The sequence below is a fragment of the Anomaloglossus baeobatrachus genome, unplaced genomic scaffold (genome assembly GCF_048569485.1).
Source record: "Anomaloglossus baeobatrachus isolate aAnoBae1 unplaced genomic scaffold, aAnoBae1.hap1 Scaffold_569, whole genome shotgun sequence".
Taxonomy (NCBI): Eukaryota; Metazoa; Chordata; class Amphibia; order Anura; family Aromobatidae; genus Anomaloglossus; species Anomaloglossus baeobatrachus.
In genome coordinates, this window is record NW_027444930.1 from 145931 (window position 1) to 163804 (window position 17874).

General features: G+C 46.8%; 13 non-coding genes across 13 annotated transcripts; all 13 read right to left on the minus strand.

The window, feature by feature from the left end:
- Positions 1–746: 746 nt before the first annotated feature.
- Positions 747–937, minus strand: LOC142284319 (U2 spliceosomal RNA). The gene has a single exon (XR_012745838.1). It is a non-coding gene; the product is annotated as a U2 spliceosomal RNA (small nuclear RNA).
- A 1117-nt stretch (positions 938–2054) lies between these two features.
- Positions 2055–2239, minus strand: LOC142284369 (U2 spliceosomal RNA). Its single transcript, XR_012745887.1, has one exon. It is a non-coding gene; the product is annotated as a U2 spliceosomal RNA (small nuclear RNA).
- A 1322-nt stretch (positions 2240–3561) lies between these two features.
- On the minus strand, positions 3562–3752 carry LOC142284320 (U2 spliceosomal RNA). Its single transcript, XR_012745839.1, has one exon. It is a non-coding gene; the product is annotated as a U2 spliceosomal RNA (small nuclear RNA).
- A 1117-nt stretch (positions 3753–4869) lies between these two features.
- On the minus strand, positions 4870–5060 carry LOC142284321 (U2 spliceosomal RNA). Its single transcript, XR_012745840.1, has one exon. It is a non-coding gene; the product is annotated as a U2 spliceosomal RNA (small nuclear RNA).
- A 1117-nt stretch (positions 5061–6177) lies between these two features.
- On the minus strand, positions 6178–6368 carry LOC142284322 (U2 spliceosomal RNA). The gene has a single exon (XR_012745842.1). It is a non-coding gene; the product is annotated as a U2 spliceosomal RNA (small nuclear RNA).
- A 1117-nt stretch (positions 6369–7485) lies between these two features.
- Positions 7486–7676, minus strand: LOC142284323 (U2 spliceosomal RNA). Its single transcript, XR_012745843.1, has one exon. It is a non-coding gene; the product is annotated as a U2 spliceosomal RNA (small nuclear RNA).
- A 1117-nt stretch (positions 7677–8793) lies between these two features.
- On the minus strand, positions 8794–8984 carry LOC142284324 (U2 spliceosomal RNA). The gene has a single exon (XR_012745844.1). It is a non-coding gene; the product is annotated as a U2 spliceosomal RNA (small nuclear RNA).
- Positions 8985–10101: 1117 nt separating this feature from the next.
- LOC142284325 (U2 spliceosomal RNA) lies at positions 10102–10292 on the minus strand. Its single transcript, XR_012745845.1, has one exon. It is a non-coding gene; the product is annotated as a U2 spliceosomal RNA (small nuclear RNA).
- Positions 10293–11409: 1117 nt separating this feature from the next.
- On the minus strand, positions 11410–11600 carry LOC142284326 (U2 spliceosomal RNA). Its single transcript, XR_012745846.1, has one exon. It is a non-coding gene; the product is annotated as a U2 spliceosomal RNA (small nuclear RNA).
- Positions 11601–12717: 1117 nt separating this feature from the next.
- LOC142284327 (U2 spliceosomal RNA) lies at positions 12718–12908 on the minus strand. The gene has a single exon (XR_012745847.1). It is a non-coding gene; the product is annotated as a U2 spliceosomal RNA (small nuclear RNA).
- Positions 12909–14025: 1117 nt separating this feature from the next.
- Positions 14026–14216, minus strand: LOC142284329 (U2 spliceosomal RNA). Its single transcript, XR_012745848.1, has one exon. It is a non-coding gene; the product is annotated as a U2 spliceosomal RNA (small nuclear RNA).
- Positions 14217–15333: 1117 nt separating this feature from the next.
- Positions 15334–15524, minus strand: LOC142284331 (U2 spliceosomal RNA). Its single transcript, XR_012745850.1, has one exon. It is a non-coding gene; the product is annotated as a U2 spliceosomal RNA (small nuclear RNA).
- Positions 15525–16641: 1117 nt separating this feature from the next.
- Positions 16642–16832, minus strand: LOC142284332 (U2 spliceosomal RNA). The gene has a single exon (XR_012745851.1). It is a non-coding gene; the product is annotated as a U2 spliceosomal RNA (small nuclear RNA).
- Between the last annotated feature and the right edge of the window lie 1042 nt (positions 16833–17874).

Sequence of the window (17874 nt, forward strand, 5' to 3'; positions counted from 1 at the left end):
CCTTCCCAGCCCCCAAACCCTGCCCTCTGTACCTTTCTCACCACCCGCTTCCCTTCTCCTGTCATCCCCCTACCACCCGGGAAAAAAAGAGATTGCCCCCTCCTTCCACTAGCCCACCCTCCCACCCAAAGAACAACTTCTTCTGCGCAGCTTGTTTTCTAGGCAGCAGCGCTATTGTGATGTCATCGGGGGGCATTGTGACAAGCCGCCAGTGTTCCGTCTCTTCATGTTGTGCACTGTTCAAACCGAAAATACATCAACAGGCAGGCTACAGAAAAGCTTACTAACAAAGGTTAGAGAGGGGCTTTCTCAGAGGGCTTTTTACAGTTTGTCTATTCCCAATTAGCCGGTTTATTATACTTAATGAAAGTACTAATTCTTTCATAGGCCGCCCATTCTTAGTATTTGACGTTCAGGTAACAACAGGTAACTTTATTTGGAGTGGAAGCAGAGAGATAACACCAGATGCCAATTGTAGATCCTCTCACACCTGTGGTCACTGCAGCATCTGACTCCACTTTGTCCAAAAGGGATCTATTCCATTCAATTACACATGATCTAGATTAGACTGACAACAAGATACTGCACGGGACATAGCAGAGTTGGTGAAGTTGAGTGGTGATGAGTTTGCTATTTGGATGAATAAAGCAAGTAAAAAGTGTGTTAGATAAAAATTCATTTCAATTCGCTAATCGGGCTAATATGAATCAGGTGAATCGAGTTCTGCTTTTGGAAACTGGGTTAAGAAGGGGTGCACCGTTCCTGGAGGTACTGCAATACCAGGTCAATGCGTGGAGTGGACAGAGCAAGCTCTTTTTCCATCTCCCTGTTCTAAAAATCCATTTAATATATGGTCCCCAGATAGGGGACGTATCAGATATTAAACTGATAAGAACAGATACTACACTTGATCTTAGCCAAAAGGCCGAGAAGCGATAACCAGAATTGGTTTGGGCCTCGAGTGGCACCCTGGCCTATGCCGGACACATCTTAGGGAGAGAGAGCGAGAGGGAGACAAACCCACGCCTACACAAGACATTTTGTCACCCAAGCCAACCCTTGAAAAGGCTGCTTTGCAGAGCAAAAACAAGAAGAATGGTGCGTTTTGCAGCCGCCGCCCACTGCAATGAATCTGAATAACTCCTCCTTTAGGGCGCAAGCAACTCCCCTCCCCCTTGCAGTCTTTCCAATTCACGATACAAAAAGACGGACAGGACAGGTTGCCTGACTTTCCGTCACTGCCACCCTTTGCCATCCTTACCCGTAGAAAGCCCTTTCATCATCCCCAAACCCTAATCTTTTCCCTTTCCTTCCCAGCCCCCAAACCCTGCCCTCTGTACCTTTCTCACCACCCGCTTCCCTTCTCCTGTCATCCCCCTACCACCCGGGAAAAAAAGAGATTGCCCCCTCCTTCCACTAGCCCACCCTCCCACCCAAAGAACAACTTCTTCTGCGCAGCTTGTTTTCTAGGCAGCAGCGCTATTGTGATGTCATCGGGGGGCATTGTGACAAGCCGCCAGTGTTCCGTCTCTTCATGTTGTGCACTGTTCAAACCGAAAATACATCAACAGGCAGGCTACAGAAAAGCTTACTAACAAAGGTTAGAGAGGGGCTTTCTCAGAGGGCTTTTTACAGTTTGTCTATTCCCAATTAGCCGGTTTAGTATACTTAATGAAAGTACTAATTCTTTCATAGGCCGCCCATTCTTAGTATTTGACGTTCAGGTAACAACAGGTAACTTTATTTGGAGTGGAAGCAGAGAGATAACACCAGATGCCAATTGTAGATCCTCTCACACCTGTGGTCACTGCAGCATCTGACTCCACTTTGTCCAAAAGGGATCTATTCCATTCAATTACACATGATCTAGATTAGACTGACAACAAGATACTGCACGGGACATAGCAGAGTTGGTGAAGTTGAGTGGTGATGAGTTTGCTATTTGGATGAATAAAGCAAGTAAAAAGTGTGTTAGATAAAAATTCATTTCAATTCGCTAATCGGGCTAATATGAATCAGGTGAATCGAGTTCTGCTTTTGGAAACTGGGTTAAGAAGGGGTGCACCGTTCCTGGAGGTACTGCAATACCAGGTCAATGCGTGGAGTGGACAGAGCAAGCTCTTTTTCCATCTCCCTGTTCTAAAAATCCATTTAATATATGGTCCCCAGATAGGGGACGTATCAGATATTAAACTGATAAGAACAGATGAGATTTCATCCGCAAATTTCAGAAAACGGTCATCGGCCACCACACAAAAGCGCAGTGCCGCAGGTGATCGCCTCCCGAGCCCAGGAACCACCAGCCATAAGGGGACGTAAGCACCAAAAGGCGCAACAATCCCCGAGGCCGGCGGTTGTGCAAGCCCGGGCCCCTCCCAGCCAAGACCAAGGCAAACCCAATGAAGGGACTACACTTGATCTTAGCCAAAAGGCCGAGAAGCGATAACCAGAATTGGTTTGGGCCTCGAGTGGCACCCTGGCCTATGCCGGACACATCTTAGGGAGAGAGAGCGAGAGGGAGACAAACCCACGCCTACACAAGACATTTTGTCACCCAAGCCAACCCTTGAAAAGGCTGCTTTGCAGAGCAAAAACAAGAAGAATGGTGCGTTTTGCAGCCGCCGCCCACTGCAATGAATCTGAATAACTCCTCCTTTAGGGCGCAAGCAACTCCCCTCCCCCTTGCAGTCTTTCCAATTCACGATACAAAAAGACGGACAGGACAGGTTGCCTGACTTTCCGTCACTGCCACCCTTTGCCATCCTTACCCGTAGAAAGCCCTTTCATCATCCCCAAACCCTAATCTTTTCCCTTTCCTTCCCAGCCCCCAAACCCTGCCCTCTGTACCTTTCTCACCACCCGCTTCCCTTCTCCTGTCATCCCCCTACCACCCGGGAAAAAAAGAGATTGCCCCCTCCTTCCACTAGCCCACCCTCCCACCCAAAGAACAACTTCTTCTGCGCAGCTTGTTTTCTAGGCAGCAGCGCTATTGTGATGTCATCGGGGGGCATTGTGACAAGCCGCCAGTGTTCCGTCTCTTCATGTTGTGCACTGTTCAAACCGAAAATACATCAACAGGCAGGCTACAGAAAAGCTTACTAACAAAGGTTAGAGAGGGGCTTTCTCAGAGGGCTTTTTACAGTTTGTCTATTCCCAATTAGCCGGTTTAGTATACTTAATGAAAGTACTAATTCTTTCATAGGCCGCCCATTCTTAGTATTTGACGTTCAGGTAACAACAGGTAACTTTATTTGGAGTGGAAGCAGAGAGATAACACCAGATGCCAATTGTAGATCCTCTCACACCTGTGGTCACTGCAGCATCTGACTCCACTTTGTCCAAAAGGGATCTATTCCATTCAATTACACATGATCTAGATTAGACTGACAACAAGATACTGCACGGGACATAGCAGAGTTGGTGAAGTTGAGTGGTGATGAGTTTGCTATTTGGATGAATAAAGCAAGTAAAAAGTGTGTTAGATAAAAATTCATTTCAATTCGCTAATCGGGCTAATATGAATCAGGTGAATCGAGTTCTGCTTTTGGAAACTGGGTTAAGAAGGGGTGCACCGTTCCTGGAGGTACTGCAATACCAGGTCAATGCGTGGAGTGGACAGAGCAAGCTCTTTTTCCATCTCCCTGTTCTAAAAATCCATTTAATATATGGTCCCCAGATAGGGGACGTATCAGATATTAAACTGATAAGAACAGATACTACACTTGATCTTAGCCAAAAGGCCGAGAAGCGATAACCAGAATTGGTTTGGGCCTCGAGTGGCACCCTGGCCTATGCCGGACACATCTTAGGGAGAGAGAGCGAGAGGGAGACAAACCCACGCCTACACAAGACATTTTGTCACCCAAGCCAACCCTTGAAAAGGCTGCTTTGCAGAGCAAAAACAAGAAGAATGGTGCGTTTTGCAGCCGCCGCCCACTGCAATGAATCTGAATAACTCCTCCTTTAGGGCGCAAGCAACTCCCCTCCCCCTTGCAGTCTTTCCAATTCACGATACAAAAAGACGGACAGGACAGGTTGCCTGACTTTCCGTCACTGCCACCCTTTGCCATCCTTACCCGTAGAAAGCCCTTTCATCATCCCCAAACCCTAATCTTTTCCCTTTCCTTCCCAGCCCCCAAACCCTGCCCTCTGTACCTTTCTCACCACCCGCTTCCCTTCTCCTGTCATCCCCCTACCACCCGGGAAAAAAAGAGATTGCCCCCTCCTTCCACTAGCCCACCCTCCCACCCAAAGAACAACTTCTTCTGCGCAGCTTGTTTTCTAGGCAGCAGCGCTATTGTGATGTCATCGGGGGGCATTGTGACAAGCCGCCAGTGTTCCGTCTCTTCATGTTGTGCACTGTTCAAACCGAAAATACATCAACAGGCAGGCTACAGAAAAGCTTACTAACAAAGGTTAGAGAGGGGCTTTCTCAGAGGGCTTTTTACAGTTTGTCTATTCCCAATTAGCCGGTTTAGTATACTTAATGAAAGTACTAATTCTTTCATAGGCCGCCCATTCTTAGTATTTGACGTTCAGGTAACAACAGGTAACTTTATTTGGAGTGGAAGCAGAGAGATAACACCAGATGCCAATTGTAGATCCTCTCACACCTGTGGTCACTGCAGCATCTGACTCCACTTTGTCCAAAAGGGATCTATTCCATTCAATTACACATGATCTAGATTAGACTGACAACAAGATACTGCACGGGACATAGCAGAGTTGGTGAAGTTGAGTGGTGATGAGTTTGCTATTTGGATGAATAAAGCAAGTAAAAAGTGTGTTAGATAAAAATTCATTTCAATTCGCTAATCGGGCTAATATGAATCAGGTGAATCGAGTTCTGCTTTTGGAAACTGGGTTAAGAAGGGGTGCACCGTTCCTGGAGGTACTGCAATACCAGGTCAATGCGTGGAGTGGACAGAGCAAGCTCTTTTTCCATCTCCCTGTTCTAAAAATCCATTTAATATATGGTCCCCAGATAGGGGACGTATCAGATATTAAACTGATAAGAACAGATACTACACTTGATCTTAGCCAAAAGGCCGAGAAGCGATAACCAGAATTGGTTTGGGCCTCGAGTGGCACCCTGGCCTATGCCGGACACATCTTAGGGAGAGAGAGCGAGAGGGAGACAAACCCACGCCTACACAAGACATTTTGTCACCCAAGCCAACCCTTGAAAAGGCTGCTTTGCAGAGCAAAAACAAGAAGAATGGTGCGTTTTGCAGCCGCCGCCCACTGCAATGAATCTGAATAACTCCTCCTTTAGGGCGCAAGCAACTCCCCTCCCCCTTGCAGTCTTTCCAATTCACGATACAAAAAGACGGACAGGACAGGTTGCCTGACTTTCCGTCACTGCCACCCTTTGCCATCCTTACCCGTAGAAAGCCCTTTCATCATCCCCAAACCCTAATCTTTTCCCTTTCCTTCCCAGCCCCCAAACCCTGCCCTCTGTACCTTTCTCACCACCCGCTTCCCTTCTCCTGTCATCCCCCTACCACCCGGGAAAAAAAGAGATTGCCCCCTCCTTCCACTAGCCCACCCTCCCACCCAAAGAACAACTTCTTCTGCGCAGCTTGTTTTCTAGGCAGCAGCGCTATTGTGATGTCATCGGGGGGCATTGTGACAAGCCGCCAGTGTTCCGTCTCTTCATGTTGTGCACTGTTCAAACCGAAAATACATCAACAGGCAGGCTACAGAAAAGCTTACTAACAAAGGTTAGAGAGGGGCTTTCTCAGAGGGCTTTTTACAGTTTGTCTATTCCCAATTAGCCGGTTTAGTATACTTAATGAAAGTACTAATTCTTTCATAGGCCGCCCATTCTTAGTATTTGACGTTCAGGTAACAACAGGTAACTTTATTTGGAGTGGAAGCAGAGAGATAACACCAGATGCCAATTGTAGATCCTCTCACACCTGTGGTCACTGCAGCATCTGACTCCACTTTGTCCAAAAGGGATCTATTCCATTCAATTACACATGATCTAGATTAGACTGACAACAAGATACTGCACGGGACATAGCAGAGTTGGTGAAGTTGAGTGGTGATGAGTTTGCTATTTGGATGAATAAAGCAAGTAAAAAGTGTGTTAGATAAAAATTCATTTCAATTCGCTAATCGGGCTAATATGAATCAGGTGAATCGAGTTCTGCTTTTGGAAACTGGGTTAAGAAGGGGTGCACCGTTCCTGGAGGTACTGCAATACCAGGTCAATGCGTGGAGTGGACAGAGCAAGCTCTTTTTCCATCTCCCTGTTCTAAAAATCCATTTAATATATGGTCCCCAGATAGGGGACGTATCAGATATTAAACTGATAAGAACAGATACTACACTTGATCTTAGCCAAAAGGCCGAGAAGCGATAACCAGAATTGGTTTGGGCCTCGAGTGGCACCCTGGCCTATGCCGGACACATCTTAGGGAGAGAGAGCGAGAGGGAGACAAACCCACGCCTACACAAGACATTTTGTCACCCAAGCCAACCCTTGAAAAGGCTGCTTTGCAGAGCAAAAACAAGAAGAATGGTGCGTTTTGCAGCCGCCGCCCACTGCAATGAATCTGAATAACTCCTCCTTTAGGGCGCAAGCAACTCCCCTCCCCCTTGCAGTCTTTCCAATTCACGATACAAAAAGACGGACAGGACAGGTTGCCTGACTTTCCGTCACTGCCACCCTTTGCCATCCTTACCCGTAGAAAGCCCTTTCATCATCCCCAAACCCTAATCTTTTCCCTTTCCTTCCCAGCCCCCAAACCCTGCCCTCTGTACCTTTCTCACCACCCGCTTCCCTTCTCCTGTCATCCCCCTACCACCCGGGAAAAAAAGAGATTGCCCCCTCCTTCCACTAGCCCACCCTCCCACCCAAAGAACAACTTCTTCTGCGCAGCTTGTTTTCTAGGCAGCAGCGCTATTGTGATGTCATCGGGGGGCATTGTGACAAGCCGCCAGTGTTCCGTCTCTTCATGTTGTGCACTGTTCAAACCGAAAATACATCAACAGGCAGGCTACAGAAAAGCTTACTAACAAAGGTTAGAGAGGGGCTTTCTCAGAGGGCTTTTTACAGTTTGTCTATTCCCAATTAGCCGGTTTAGTATACTTAATGAAAGTACTAATTCTTTCATAGGCCGCCCATTCTTAGTATTTGACGTTCAGGTAACAACAGGTAACTTTATTTGGAGTGGAAGCAGAGAGATAACACCAGATGCCAATTGTAGATCCTCTCACACCTGTGGTCACTGCAGCATCTGACTCCACTTTGTCCAAAAGGGATCTATTCCATTCAATTACACATGATCTAGATTAGACTGACAACAAGATACTGCACGGGACATAGCAGAGTTGGTGAAGTTGAGTGGTGATGAGTTTGCTATTTGGATGAATAAAGCAAGTAAAAAGTGTGTTAGATAAAAATTCATTTCAATTCGCTAATCGGGCTAATATGAATCAGGTGAATCGAGTTCTGCTTTTGGAAACTGGGTTAAGAAGGGGTGCACCGTTCCTGGAGGTACTGCAATACCAGGTCAATGCGTGGAGTGGACAGAGCAAGCTCTTTTTCCATCTCCCTGTTCTAAAAATCCATTTAATATATGGTCCCCAGATAGGGGACGTATCAGATATTAAACTGATAAGAACAGATACTACACTTGATCTTAGCCAAAAGGCCGAGAAGCGATAACCAGAATTGGTTTGGGCCTCGAGTGGCACCCTGGCCTATGCCGGACACATCTTAGGGAGAGAGAGCGAGAGGGAGACAAACCCACGCCTACACAAGACATTTTGTCACCCAAGCCAACCCTTGAAAAGGCTGCTTTGCAGAGCAAAAACAAGAAGAATGGTGCGTTTTGCAGCCGCCGCCCACTGCAATGAATCTGAATAACTCCTCCTTTAGGGCGCAAGCAACTCCCCTCCCCCTTGCAGTCTTTCCAATTCACGATACAAAAAGACGGACAGGACAGGTTGCCTGACTTTCCGTCACTGCCACCCTTTGCCATCCTTACCCGTAGAAAGCCCTTTCATCATCCCCAAACCCTAATCTTTTCCCTTTCCTTCCCAGCCCCCAAACCCTGCCCTCTGTACCTTTCTCACCACCCGCTTCCCTTCTCCTGTCATCCCCCTACCACCCGGGAAAAAAAGAGATTGCCCCCTCCTTCCACTAGCCCACCCTCCCACCCAAAGAACAACTTCTTCTGCGCAGCTTGTTTTCTAGGCAGCAGCGCTATTGTGATGTCATCGGGGGGCATTGTGACAAGCCGCCAGTGTTCCGTCTCTTCATGTTGTGCACTGTTCAAACCGAAAATACATCAACAGGCAGGCTACAGAAAAGCTTACTAACAAAGGTTAGAGAGGGGCTTTCTCAGAGGGCTTTTTACAGTTTGTCTATTCCCAATTAGCCGGTTTAGTATACTTAATGAAAGTACTAATTCTTTCATAGGCCGCCCATTCTTAGTATTTGACGTTCAGGTAACAACAGGTAACTTTATTTGGAGTGGAAGCAGAGAGATAACACCAGATGCCAATTGTAGATCCTCTCACACCTGTGGTCACTGCAGCATCTGACTCCACTTTGTCCAAAAGGGATCTATTCCATTCAATTACACATGATCTAGATTAGACTGACAACAAGATACTGCACGGGACATAGCAGAGTTGGTGAAGTTGAGTGGTGATGAGTTTGCTATTTGGATGAATAAAGCAAGTAAAAAGTGTGTTAGATAAAAATTCATTTCAATTCGCTAATCGGGCTAATATGAATCAGGTGAATCGAGTTCTGCTTTTGGAAACTGGGTTAAGAAGGGGTGCACCGTTCCTGGAGGTACTGCAATACCAGGTCAATGCGTGGAGTGGACAGAGCAAGCTCTTTTTCCATCTCCCTGTTCTAAAAATCCATTTAATATATGGTCCCCAGATAGGGGACGTATCAGATATTAAACTGATAAGAACAGATACTACACTTGATCTTAGCCAAAAGGCCGAGAAGCGATAACCAGAATTGGTTTGGGCCTCGAGTGGCACCCTGGCCTATGCCGGACACATCTTAGGGAGAGAGAGCGAGAGGGAGACAAACCCACGCCTACACAAGACATTTTGTCACCCAAGCCAACCCTTGAAAAGGCTGCTTTGCAGAGCAAAAACAAGAAGAATGGTGCGTTTTGCAGCCGCCGCCCACTGCAATGAATCTGAATAACTCCTCCTTTAGGGCGCAAGCAACTCCCCTCCCCCTTGCAGTCTTTCCAATTCACGATACAAAAAGACGGACAGGACAGGTTGCCTGACTTTCCGTCACTGCCACCCTTTGCCATCCTTACCCGTAGAAAGCCCTTTCATCATCCCCAAACCCTAATCTTTTCCCTTTCCTTCCCAGCCCCCAAACCCTGCCCTCTGTACCTTTCTCACCACCCGCTTCCCTTCTCCTGTCATCCCCCTACCACCCGGGAAAAAAAGAGATTGCCCCCTCCTTCCACTAGCCCACCCTCCCACCCAAAGAACAACTTCTTCTGCGCAGCTTGTTTTCTAGGCAGCAGCGCTATTGTGATGTCATCGGGGGGCATTGTGACAAGCCGCCAGTGTTCCGTCTCTTCATGTTGTGCACTGTTCAAACCGAAAATACATCAACAGGCAGGCTACAGAAAAGCTTACTAACAAAGGTTAGAGAGGGGCTTTCTCAGAGGGCTTTTTACAGTTTGTCTATTCCCAATTAGCCGGTTTAGTATACTTAATGAAAGTACTAATTCTTTCATAGGCCGCCCATTCTTAGTATTTGACGTTCAGGTAACAACAGGTAACTTTATTTGGAGTGGAAGCAGAGAGATAACACCAGATGCCAATTGTAGATCCTCTCACACCTGTGGTCACTGCAGCATCTGACTCCACTTTGTCCAAAAGGGATCTATTCCATTCAATTACACATGATCTAGATTAGACTGACAACAAGATACTGCACGGGACATAGCAGAGTTGGTGAAGTTGAGTGGTGATGAGTTTGCTATTTGGATGAATAAAGCAAGTAAAAAGTGTGTTAGATAAAAATTCATTTCAATTCGCTAATCGGGCTAATATGAATCAGGTGAATCGAGTTCTGCTTTTGGAAACTGGGTTAAGAAGGGGTGCACCGTTCCTGGAGGTACTGCAATACCAGGTCAATGCGTGGAGTGGACAGAGCAAGCTCTTTTTCCATCTCCCTGTTCTAAAAATCCATTTAATATATGGTCCCCAGATAGGGGACGTATCAGATATTAAACTGATAAGAACAGATACTACACTTGATCTTAGCCAAAAGGCCGAGAAGCGATAACCAGAATTGGTTTGGGCCTCGAGTGGCACCCTGGCCTATGCCGGACACATCTTAGGGAGAGAGAGCGAGAGGGAGACAAACCCACGCCTACACAAGACATTTTGTCACCCAAGCCAACCCTTGAAAAGGCTGCTTTGCAGAGCAAAAACAAGAAGAATGGTGCGTTTTGCAGCCGCCGCCCACTGCAATGAATCTGAATAACTCCTCCTTTAGGGCGCAAGCAACTCCCCTCCCCCTTGCAGTCTTTCCAATTCACGATACAAAAAGACGGACAGGACAGGTTGCCTGACTTTCCGTCACTGCCACCCTTTGCCATCCTTACCCGTAGAAAGCCCTTTCATCATCCCCAAACCCTAATCTTTTCCCTTTCCTTCCCAGCCCCCAAACCCTGCCCTCTGTACCTTTCTCACCACCCGCTTCCCTTCTCCTGTCATCCCCCTACCACCCGGGAAAAAAAGAGATTGCCCCCTCCTTCCACTAGCCCACCCTCCCACCCAAAGAACAACTTCTTCTGCGCAGCTTGTTTTCTAGGCAGCAGCGCTATTGTGATGTCATCGGGGGGCATTGTGACAAGCCGCCAGTGTTCCGTCTCTTCATGTTGTGCACTGTTCAAACCGAAAATACATCAACAGGCAGGCTACAGAAAAGCTTACTAACAAAGGTTAGAGAGGGGCTTTCTCAGAGGGCTTTTTACAGTTTGTCTATTCCCAATTAGCCGGTTTAGTATACTTAATGAAAGTACTAATTCTTTCATAGGCCGCCCATTCTTAGTATTTGACGTTCAGGTAACAACAGGTAACTTTATTTGGAGTGGAAGCAGAGAGATAACACCAGATGCCAATTGTAGATCCTCTCACACCTGTGGTCACTGCAGCATCTGACTCCACTTTGTCCAAAAGGGATCTATTCCATTCAATTACACATGATCTAGATTAGACTGACAACAAGATACTGCACGGGACATAGCAGAGTTGGTGAAGTTGAGTGGTGATGAGTTTGCTATTTGGATGAATAAAGCAAGTAAAAAGTGTGTTAGATAAAAATTCATTTCAATTCGCTAATCGGGCTAATATGAATCAGGTGAATCGAGTTCTGCTTTTGGAAACTGGGTTAAGAAGGGGTGCACCGTTCCTGGAGGTACTGCAATACCAGGTCAATGCGTGGAGTGGACAGAGCAAGCTCTTTTTCCATCTCCCTGTTCTAAAAATCCATTTAATATATGGTCCCCAGATAGGGGACGTATCAGATATTAAACTGATAAGAACAGATACTACACTTGATCTTAGCCAAAAGGCCGAGAAGCGATAACCAGAATTGGTTTGGGCCTCGAGTGGCACCCTGGCCTATGCCGGACACATCTTAGGGAGAGAGAGCGAGAGGGAGACAAACCCACGCCTACACAAGACATTTTGTCACCCAAGCCAACCCTTGAAAAGGCTGCTTTGCAGAGCAAAAACAAGAAGAATGGTGCGTTTTGCAGCCGCCGCCCACTGCAATGAATCTGAATAACTCCTCCTTTAGGGCGCAAGCAACTCCCCTCCCCCTTGCAGTCTTTCCAATTCACGATACAAAAAGACGGACAGGACAGGTTGCCTGACTTTCCGTCACTGCCACCCTTTGCCATCCTTACCCGTAGAAAGCCCTTTCATCATCCCCAAACCCTAATCTTTTCCCTTTCCTTCCCAGCCCCCAAACCCTGCCCTCTGTACCTTTCTCACCACCCGCTTCCCTTCTCCTGTCATCCCCCTACCACCTGGGAAAAAAAGAGATTGCCCCCTCCTTCCACTAGCCCACCCTCCCACCCAAAGAACAACTTCTTCTGCGCAGCTTGTTTTCTAGGCAGCAGCGCTATTGTGATGTCATCGGGGGGCATTGTGACAAGCCGCCAGTGTTCCGTCTCTTCATGTTGTGCACTGTTCAAACCGAAAATACATCAACAGGCAGGCTACAGAAAAGCTTACTAACAAAGGTTAGAGAGGGGCTTTCTCAGAGGGCTTTTTACAGTTTGTCTATTCCCAATTAGCCGGTTTAGTATACTTAATGAAAGTACTAATTCTTTCATAGGCCGCCCATTCTTAGTATTTGACGTTCAGGTAACAACAGGTAACTTTATTTGGAGTGGAAGCAGAGAGATAACACCAGATGCCAATTGTAGATCCTCTCACACCTGTGGTCACTGCAGCATCTGACTCCACTTTGTCCAAAAGGGATCTATTCCATTCAATTACACATGATCTAGATTAGACTGACAACAAGATACTGCACGGGACATAGCAGAGTTGGTGAAGTTGAGTGGTGATGAGTTTGCTATTTGGATGAATAAAGCAAGTAAAAAGTGTGTTAGATAAAAATTCATTTCAATTCGCTAATCGGGCTAATATGAATCAGGTGAATCGAGTTCTGCTTTTGGAAACTGGGTTAAGAAGGGGTGCACCGTTCCTGGAGGTACTGCAATACCAGGTCAATGCGTGGAGTGGACAGAGCAAGCTCTTTTTCCATCTCCCTGTTCTAAAAATCCATTTAATATATGGTCCCCAGATAGGGGACGTATCAGATATTAAACTGATAAGAACAGATACTACACTTGATCTTAGCCAAAAGGCCGAGAAGCGATAACCAGAATTGGTTTGGGCCTCGAGTGGCACCCTGGCCTATGCCGGACACATCTTAGGGAGAGAGAGCGAGAGGGAGACAAACCCACGCCTACACAAGACATTTTGTCACCCAAGCCAACCCTTGAAAAGGCTGCTTTGCAGAGCAAAAACAAGAAGAATGGTGCGTTTTGCAGCCGCCGCCCACTGCAATGAATCTGAATAACTCCTCCTTTAGGGCGCAAGCAACTCCCCTCCCCCTTGCAGTCTTTCCAATTCACGATACAAAAAGACGGACAGGACAGGTTGCCTGACTTTCCGTCACTGCCACCCTTTGCCATCCTTACCCGTAGAAAGCCCTTTCATCATCCCCAAACCCTAATCTTTTCCCTTTCCTTCCCAGCCCCCAAACCCTGCCCTCTGTACCTTTCTCACCACCCGCTTCCCTTCTCCTGTCATCCCCCTACCACCCGGGAAAAAAAGAGATTGCCCCCTCCTTCCACTAGCCCACCCTCCCACCCAAAGAACAACTTCTTCTGCGCAGCTTGTTTTCTAGGCAGCAGCGCTATTGTGATGTCATCGGGGGGCATTGTGACAAGCCGCCAGTGTTCCGTCTCTTCATGTTGTGCACTGTTCAAACCGAAAATACATCAACAGGCAGGCTACAGAAAAGCTTACTAACAAAGGTTAGAGAGGGGCTTTCTCAGAGGGCTTTTTACAGTTTGTCTATTCCCAATTAGCCGGTTTAGTATACTTAATGAAAGTACTAATTCTTTCATAGGCCGCCCATTCTTAGTATTTGACGTTCAGGTAACAACAGGTAACTTTATTTGGAGTGGAAGCAGAGAGATAACACCAGATGCCAATTGTAGATCCTCTCACACCTGTGGTCACTGCAGCATCTGACTCCACTTTGTCCAAAAGGGATCTATTCCATTCAATTACACATGATCTAGATTAGACTGACAACAAGATACTGCACGGGACATAGCAGAGTTGGTGAAGTTGAGTGGTGATGAGTTTGCTATTTGGATGAATAAAGCAAGTAAAAAGTGTGTTAGATAAAAATTCATTTCAATTCGCTAATCGGGCTAATATGAATCAGGTGAATCGAGTTCTGCTTTTGGAAACTGGGTTAAGAAGGGGTGCACCGTTCCTGGAGGTACTGCAATACCAGGTCAATGCGTGGAGTGGACAGAGCAAGCTCTTTTTCCATCTCCCTGTTCTAAAAATCCATTTAATATATGGTCCCCAGATAGGGGACGTATCAGATATTAAACTGATAAGAACAGATACTACACTTGATCTTAGCCAAAAGGCCGAGAAGCGATAACCAGAATTGGTTTGGGCCTCGAGTGGCACCCTGGCCTATGCCGGACACATCTTAGGGAGAGAGAGCGAGAGGGAGACAAACCCACGCCTACACAAGACATTTTGTCACCCAAGCCAACCCTTGAAAAGGCTGCTTTGCAGAGCAAAAACAAGAAGAATGGTGCGTTTTGCAGCCGCCGCCCACTGCAATGAATCTGAATAACTCCTCCTTTAGGGCGCAAGCAACTCCCCTCCCCCTTGCAGTCTTTCCAATTCACGATACAAAAAGACGGACAGGACAGGTTGCCTGACTTTCCGTCACTGCCACCCTTTGCCATCCTTACCCGTAGAAAGCCCTTTCATCATCCCCAAACCCTAATCTTTTCCCTTTCCTTCCCAGCCCCCAAACCCTGCCCTCTGTACCTTTCTCACCACCCGCTTCCCTTCTCCTGTCATCCCCCTACCACCCGGGAAAAAAAGAGATTGCCCCCTCCTTCCACTAGCCCACCCTCCCACCCAAAGAACAACTTTTTCTGCGCAGCTTGTTTTCTAGGCAGCAGCGCTATTGTGATGTCATCGGGGGGCATTGTGACAAGCCGCCAGTGTTCCGTCTCTTCATGTTGTGCACTGTTCAAACCGAAAATACATCAACAGGCAGGCTACAGAAAAGCTTACTAACAAAGGTTAGAGAGGGGCTTTCTCAGAGGGCTTTTTACAGTTTGTCTATTCCCAATTAGCCGGTTTAGTATACTTAATGAAAGTACTAATTCTTTCATAGGCCGCCCATTCTTAGTATTTGACGTTCAGGTAACAACAGGTAACTTTATTTGGAGTGGAAGCAGAGAGATAACACCAGATGCCAATTGTAGATCCTCTCACACCTGTGGTCACTGCAGCATCTGACTCCACTTTGTCCAAAAGGGATCTATTCCATTCAATTACACATGATCTAGATTAGACTGACAACAAGATACTGCACGGGACATAGCAGAGTTGGTGAAGTTGAGTGGTGATGAGTTTGCTATTTGGATGAATAAAGCAAGTAAAAAGTGTGTTAGATAAAAATTCATTTCAATTCGCTAATCGGGCTAATATGAATCAGGTGAATCGAGTTCTGCTTTTGGAAACTGGGTTAAGAAGGGGTGCACCGTTCCTGGAGGTACTGCAATACCAGGTCAATGCGTGGAGTGGACAGAGCAAGCTCTTTTTCCATCTCCCTGTTCTAAAAATCCATTTAATATATGGTCCCCAGATAGGGGACGTATCAGATATTAAACTGATAAGAACAGATACTACACTTGATCTTAGCCAAAAGGCCGAGAAGCGATAACCAGAATTGGTTTGGGCCTCGAGTGGCACCCTGGCCTATGCCGGACACATCTTAGGGAGAGAGAGCGAGAGGGAGACAAACCCACGCCTACACAAGACATTTTGTCACCCAAGCCAACCCTTGAAAAGGCTGCTTTGCAGAGCAAAAACAAGAAGAATGGTGCGTTTTGCAGCCGCCGCCCACTGCAATGAATCTGAATAACTCCTCCTTTAGGGCGCAAGCAACTCCCCTCCCCCTTGCAGTCTTTCCAATTCACGATACAAAAAGACGGACAGGACAGGTTGCCTGACTTTCCGTCACTGCCACCCTTTGCCATCCTTACCCGTAGAAAGCCCTTTCATCATCCCCAAACCCTAATCTTTTCCCTTTCCTTCCCAGCCCCCAAACCCTGCCCTCTGTACCTTTCTCACCACCCGCTTCCCTTCTCCTGTCATCCCCCTACCACCTGGGAAAAAAAGAGATTGCCCCCTCCTTCCACTAGCCCACCCTCCCACCCAAAGAACAACTTCTTCTGCGCAGCTTGTTTTCTAGGCAGCAGCGCTATTGTGATGTCATCGGGGGGCATTGTGACAAGCCGCCAGTGTTCCGTCTCTTCATGTTGTGCACTGTTCAAACCGAAAATACATCAACAGGCAGGCTACAGAAAAGCTTACTAACAAAGGTTAGAGAGGGGCTTTCTCAGAGGGCTTTTTACAGTTTGTCTATTCCCAATTAGCCGGTTTAGTATACTTAATGAAAGTACTAATTCTTTCATAGGCCGCCCATTCTTAGTATTTGACGTTCAGGTAACAACAGGTAACTTTATTTGGAGTGGAAGCAGAGAGATAACACCAGATGCCAATTGTAGATCCTCTCACACCTGTGGTCACTGCAGCATCTGACTCCACTTTGTCCAAAAGGGATCTATTCCATTCAATTACACATGATCTAGATTAGACTGACAACAAGATACTGCACGGGACATAGCAGAGTTGGTGAAGTTGAGTGGTGATGAGTTTGCTATTTGGATGAATAAAGCAAGTAAAAAGTGTGTTAGATAAAAATTCATTTCAATTCGCTAATCGGGCTAATATGAATCAGGTGAATCGAGTTCTGCTTTTGGAAACTGGGTTAAGAAGGGGTGCACCGTTCCTGGAGGTACTGCAATACCAGGTCAATGCGTGGAGTGGACAGAGCAAGCTCTTTTTCCATCTCCCTGTTCTAAAAATCCATTTAATATATGGTCCCCAGATAGGGGACGTATCAGATATTAAACTGATAAGAACAGATACTACACTTGATCTTAGCCAAAAGGCCGAGAAGCGATAACCAGAATTGGTTTGGGCCTCGAGTGGCACCCTGGCCTATGCCGGACACATCTTAGGGAGAGAGAGCGAGAGGGAGACAAACCCACGCCTACACAAGACATTTTGTCACCCAAGCCAAACCTTGAAAAGGCTGCTTTGCAGAGCAAAAACAAGAAGAATGGTGCGTTTTGCAGCCGCCGCCCACTGCAATGAATCTGAATAACTCCTCCTTTAGGGCGCAAGCAACTCCCCTCCCCCTTGCAGTCTTTCCAATTCACGATACAAAAAGACGGACAGGACAGGTTGCCTGACTTTCCGTCACTGCCACCCTTTGCCATCCTTACCCGTAGAAAGCCCTTTCATCATCCCCAAACCCTAATCTTTTCCCTTTCCTTCCCAGCCCCCAAACCCTGCCCTCTGTACCTTTCTCACCACCCGCTTCCCTTCTCCTGTCATCCCCCTACCACCCGGGAAAAAAAGAGATTGCCCCCTCCTTCCACTAGCCCACCCTCCCACCCAAAGAACAACTTCTTCTGCGCAGCTTGTTTTCTAGGCAGCAGCGCTATTGTGATGTCATCGGGGGGCATTGTGACAAGCCGCCAGTGTTCCGTCTCTTCATGTTGTGCACTGTTCAAACCGAAAATACATCAACAGGCAGGCTACAGAAAAGCTTACTAACAAAGGTTAGAGAGGGGCTTTCTCAGAGGGCTTTTTACAGTTTGTCTATTCCCAATTAGCCGGTTTAGTATACTTAATGAAAGTACTAATTCTTTCATAGGCCGCCCATTCTTAGTATTTGACGTTCAGGTAACAACAGGTAACTTTATTTGGAGTGGAAGCAGAGAGATAACACCAGATGCCAATTGTAGATCCTCTCACACCTGTGGTCACTGCAGCATCTGACTCCACTTTGTCCAAAAGGGATCTATTCCATTCAATTACACATGATCTAGATTAGACTGACAACAAGATACTGCACGGGACATAGCAGAGTTGGTGAAGTTGAGTGGTGATGAGTTTGCTATTTGGATGAATAAAGCAAGTAAAAAGTGTGTTAGATAA